At 32.6% G+C, this 6282-nt stretch overlaps 1 pseudogene across 1 annotated transcript; it reads left to right on the top strand.

Moving 5' to 3' along the window:
- The first annotated feature begins 3571 nt into the window (after window positions 1-3571).
- LOC146906557 (hydroquinone glucosyltransferase pseudogene) lies at window positions 3572-5617 on the top strand (annotated as a pseudogene). The gene has a single exon (XR_015018944.1). The product of XR_015018944.1 is annotated as a hydroquinone glucosyltransferase pseudogene (transcript).
- Window positions 5618-6282: the final 665 nt, after the last annotated feature.

Below are 6282 nucleotides of genomic sequence, written 5' to 3'. Positions count from 1 at the left end.
AGTTAAACGTGTAATGAGGGACAAAATGGCTGTCAAAGAAAATTGACAGTAGAAAATTCTTCCTCCTTGTGATAGCATCATTTGATTACATTTGTAAATTACGATCTGCAACTACAATTGTGGAGGTAGTATCATCATTTTCTAGGTCTTGACGGTATTGAAATGACAATTATTGTCTGTAGCATCAACTACATTTTACCACAATATAAAAAATTTCAGCATAACAACAATTTAGAACAATATTCCAATACCATTGCACTTTGGAATGGTACAACTTTTCTTCATATTTCCTATAACTAATATAGGAATACTACTTGCGCTTATTGAAGACGAAGTGACGTGTAAGAAGGACTCAATGGAAATAGTATAGATTTGGCATCCGATGTGTCCGATTGACTATTAATTAATATTCCTTTTCAAAAAGGGAATCGGCCCGCGAGTAGAACTCATACGAGCATTTTTAGCCATCCGAATTTATTTGAAGACCCAAAACCGGATTTTATTAATTCGACCGAATTTTATTATTTTTATGTTTAGTTTTCTGTTTGAATTTTCACTCATTTTGTTATTTCCCTATTATTTACGCTTAACATCAGTAGCCTACGATGCAGTTTTTTATTCAATAAAATTTCATATAACTTTTCTCAATTTCTGGTGGATTTCGAAACCCTATTTTCACCAATTTCTCGCTTGCAAACTTGTTCTATTATAGGTTTAGCGCTTGTTGAACTGTGCTTTCGTCTTAATCGTCCTGCAACCTTAAAAAAAAACTCAAAAATAAAAGAGAATTTAAATCAACTTTGAAACTATTTAGCTAAATTCACATGTTCTAACTTTTAAATACCACAACACATCTTTCTTTTTTCGAAAGGCAGAGAAAATTTATTGAAAAATAAAAGAAACAATGGCATAAGCAGGGCCGGTCCAAGGGTTAAGCCACCCAAACAAGGGCTTTAGGCTTCAAGATTTTGGGTTAAAAATAGGCCTAAAAATAAGTTAATTTAGCTATAAATAGATAATATGACATACTAATAATCAATATTTATCTAGTTTAGTTTGTCAATTTTAAGGCCTCAAGTATCCTTTTGGTTCTAAGTTCAAATCTTGTATTCAAAAAAACTTGATTTATTATGCTTTTAATAAGCATTGTGTTATTATTTTTTTTAATTCCAAGATGCCTCATTATAAAATTTGCTTTAGGCCTCTTGTCATGTTGGGCCGGCCCTGGGCGCAAGCTGTCTTTCAGTACAAGTAAATAATGAAAAACAAGTATCATGCTATTGAAATTGACAGCAAAAGATAAGTGATCTGTCAAAAAATATACTATGAATTCAGAGGCGGATCTAGACATGATGGTTTGGTGTGGCAAAATTATAAAAGAAACTACTTAGTAATGCAATATATATATAAAAAAAAAAAAACTACAACAAAATGGATAAAGCAAGTCAGTTTAACCTCTATGCCTTAGGTTCAAATCCCTTCCAACCTGTGAAGTCCCGATACTTCAAAATGGATGACGTATCGTATCCCCTGTGTATCCTGCACCGATACCTGCCCGATACTTCCCGATACGTATCAAGAGAGTATCCGAAGATTAAATTTTATTTTTTTAAAAAAATAATTATCCGATACTTCCCGATATGTATCAGGAGAGTATCTAATAATTATCTTACACCGCTACCTGCCCCGATAGTTCCCAATTAATGTTAACTAAAATAACTTAACTCTTGAGTACTGATGTATTCTTTTTTGGATATAGTTTTTTTTTTTTATCGATATAGTATAGTATTATGTCCCTTTTGGATATAGTATAGCACTGATGGTGCTCTTTTTATGATATATTGTGTATGTAATTGACTAATCATCACTCTCTTAATCGTCAATATTATTTATATTTATGTTAATGTGCTACGAGCTTATGACTGATTTCTTTTGTTTGTTAATATATTTGCATATTAAAAAAAGGTTATAATTATATTGTACATTTAATTATATAATTTTTTTTATTAATGTATCCCAGCCATATCGTATCTTGATTTTTGAAATTTTTCCGTATCGACGTATTGGTGCAGTATCGTATCCGTATCGTATCTCGTATCCGGGGCTTCATAGCTTCCAACATACTTTTTATGATTTTCTTCTTAAAATATGATTTTCTTAGAAAAAATTAAAAATGGGAGCGCTGGAAGTTAAACCATGGACATGACTAAAGTTAAAGCACAGTCTACCACTGGGCTGCACATTGATTTATGAAATCTTATCCAATTATTTAATATATATTATATTTTCGGTCTGCTAAATTAAAAAAAAAATATTGGCAATAATTTGGTGAGGCAACTGCCACACCATACCTTATAGTGGATCCGCCCCTGTATGAATTATTGTTCTCAATTTCATGTTTGTTCACCAAGAACATGCCACTCATCATGCTTGTTAATTTGTTTAGCAATATGCTCAAATTCAAATATGCTACTAAAATGAATGGCACACCAAGATCATGATTATAATACTCAGCATTCTGCTATTTGCATTCCTGCCACACCACCAACTCTGCTTAATCAGCATCCTACTAAATATTTTGTTCTTGCCATTCAAAAAGATACCTTAAAATGATTGACTCTGGATGTTTTAAAGTTGTTTATTCATTGAAGGGAATATTATTATTTTTTAATGAAGTAATGGTTTATGAAAAGAAAAGAAATAAGAAAATAGGTATGATGACACATGTGTGACATTGTCCTATATGCAATACAACTATGTGTGCAATGCCATCGATAGCAAACTATAATTCATAGAAAATAAAAAGGAAAGACAGTCTGATGCACTAAAACTCTAGCATGTGTAGAGTACAGACACGGATCTACTGCAAGCATATTGGGGGCTGCTGACCCCACTCTTCAAATATTTTATCACTAATAATTAGTGATTTTTATATTTTACCCCCACAACATATTTTGAGTTGCCCCCACTGTTTGAGAAACACACACTTTTATGATAAATAAGATGGCCTTGTCTCATGAATGGAGAACTTATAAAAGGCTTTATTAAGATGTCATTTTGTTTTTTAAAAATACAACATTAGTGGTGCTTCAAATAAGAAATAAGGTGCTTCTGAATTAGTGTGGATGCGAAAAATAAATCAAATCCTCTCCACACATCATACCCACATTTGAGAGATCTTTTTTATGGAATTTATGGGGTTTGATAATCAACTTTAAAATTATGGTCATGTTTTTCTTAAGGGTATTAAATGCATCTCTTTCTACACAAAAAGAACTCTTGATTTTTTAAACAATGTTCTAAAGACACTTGTCAGCATTTTTTTAAAGAAACTATTTTATAGCGAACAATTTTCTAATAAGATTAAATTAATTAGCTAGTAATCTTTTAAAACGTTGGTGGAAATTGGAAAGTAATATATTGTTTATCGAATGATGTATTTATTTCTAAAGTTAGCATTATCTTGCTTGTGGTAACTACGAAAATCGTAAGAAGACATGTAGAGAACAATATTTACTATACACGATTTTGCCCCCGCTAGTCTAAATTTCTGGATCCGTCACTGGTAGAGTATTCGAAAATATCTTATTATTTTGGTGTATTATACGTAACTTCATCCTATTTTTTTACACAAGTGGTTGTTTCTAAAATTTATACGCATAACATTTCAGTCACGTAACAACAATTTTACAGTGTCAAAACTTCATCTTAAACAATAGAAACTCTAGAAACAATATTCTTTTTAACATACACTTAGGAATAGTTCTCTCCTAACAATTATTTTTTCATATGCACAGTGGTAAAACTCTGAACTTATTGGTGAGGAATCCCACCGTACAACCAAATTAAAAATATCTTCAACCCTGGCTTTACTTAAAATAATATAAAACTCCTAGTCAAACTTGGCTTGCATACAGGCCATAAATAGAATCATATCACATCACATATTCATAAATCCACCAAACCAATAATAACCCTGAAAAACTTTGCACTCAAAATCCAATTCCAATTCCAATTCCATGGCCAAAACAATTCATATAGCAGCAATTTCAATCCCAGCATTCAGCCACCAAGCTTCCATCATAGAATTTTGCAAGAAACTCATTCATCACCACAATCACTTCCACATAACCATCATATTCCCTACCATAGATTCACCTCTCCCAACAACCCTCACACTACTCAAATCTCTTCCTTCAAATATTACCTACACTTTCCTCCCTCCAATCAACAAAAAATCTCTCCCACAAAATCTCTCTCCAGCAGTCCAAATCCAACTAGCAGTATCACAATCCATGCCATCTTTCCATACCACAATCTCTTCACTTAGTTCATCATCAACAACACCACCACTTGTTGCTTTAATCACCGATCCGTTTGCAAACGAATCACTCGAAGTAGCAAAAGAATTTAACCTTTTATCTTACATATATTTCCCTCCTTCAGCAATGACACTCTCACTTTTCATCCATTTTCCAAAACTTCATGAAGAAATTTCATGTGAATTTAGAGATCACAATGAAGCTATTCAAGTTCCAGGTTGTGTTCCTATTCATGGAATTGATTTACCTGAACATTTTCAAGATCGGTCTAGTCTTGCTTATGATTTGATTCTCAAACGTTGCAATAGATTTAATCTTGCTGATGGGTTTTTGGTTAACAGTTTCTTGAAAATGGAGGAAAATACAATGAAAGCCTTAGAAGAACATAATGATTCTGTTTTTCTTGTGGGACCCATTATTCAAGATGGGACAAACAATGAAACAAAAGTTTCAGATTCAGATTTAGAATGTTTGAAGTGGTTGAAAAATCAAAGTACTAATTCTGTTTTGTTTGTTTCATTTGGAAGTGGTGGAACACTTTCTCAAGAACAAGTTAATGAGTTAGCTTTTGGGTTGGAATTAAGTGGTCAAAAGTTTTTATGGGTTTTAAGAGTGCCTAGTGATTCATCAAATGAAGCTTATCTTGGTGCTAAAAATGATGATGACCCTTTAAATTTTTTACCAAAAGGGTTTTTAGAGAAAACTAAAGGACAAGGATTAGTTGTACCTAATTGGGCACCTCAAACACAAATTTTGAGTCACGGGTCAATTGGTGCATTTTTGACTCATTGTGGTTGGAATTCAGTGCTTGAGAGTGTTGTGTTGGGTGTGCCTATGATTGCTTGGCCTTTGTTTGCTGAGCAAAAAATGAATGCTGTTTTGTTATGTAATGGAGTTAAGGCTGCAATGAGGTTAAAGTTCAATGAGGGTGGATTAGTTGGCAGAGATGAAATTGCTAAGGTGGTTAAAGGGTTGATGTTGGATGATGAAGGAAATGTGATTAGGGAAAGGATTGAAGAGTTGAGAGATGCTGCTGTTGATGCATTGAAAGAAGATGGGTCCTCCACTATGGCAATTTGCCAATTTGGTAATAGATTGGAAAGTTATGGGACCAACTTGTAGTTTTCATTTGGTTATGCGATGATCATAATTGATTTTGAAGTAAATATAATTCGTGTTAACGATACCGACGTCTCCTTTATGTTTTATTTGACGGTTGAGCAACATCACCTTCTTGTCTAGGGCCATTTTTCTTTACTTTTCTTATATATATATTTTTTATTTCTCTTTCTTTATGTCTTATCTTATTTTAGGTTTTTGGTTTGCCCCCCCTTTTATGTATATTTTCCTTTTTTTTAATAACATATTATGAGTAGGCGGTATAGAATAAGAGTAGTCTTTCCAACTCGTCTTGATGCATCACATATCTCTTGGCCTATAAAAAAAGATAATAATTGATTTTAAATAAATTGATGTTATGAATAATACTAATGTGATATGGATGTCCATTTTCCTAAGACTTTCTATGTTCCTTAACTTCAATAAGTGAATGTCTATAATTCATTGTTATTGGCACTTAGTCTTAAGACTTTTCATATACTTGTAACTTACCACATTTGTGTCCTATAAATATGACCTATATTGCAATGTAAACACACACTTGAGAATCAATACAATATACTCTATTGTTCTCTCTTTATCTCTTTCTCTCTACTCTTCTATGTTGTACAATATTTTGCAAAATTGATTCTTTCTTGTTCTTGGTATTGCTTGTTGTGTCATGTATGTTCTGATCAACATGTGTCATAACCTTATGGTCTATTAAGCTACCTATAATCTAGCCGGTCTTGAGATATTATAGGCTTTCAATCACCCGATCCCTTAACTTAATTGATTGTCTCAATTTGGTCCCCTAACTATAATTTGTACCAATTTGGTCCTCTATGTTTTGCTCTGTTAC

This window comes from Medicago sativa, chromosome 7 (genome assembly GCF_051527215.1).
Source record: "Medicago sativa cultivar Bolivia chromosome 7, Bolivia_mono, whole genome shotgun sequence".
In the NCBI taxonomy this organism is placed as follows: Eukaryota; Viridiplantae; Streptophyta; class Magnoliopsida; order Fabales; family Fabaceae; genus Medicago; species Medicago sativa.
The sequence above is the reverse complement of the archived record's forward strand: the minus strand, read 5'-3'. Positions and strand labels throughout refer to the sequence as shown.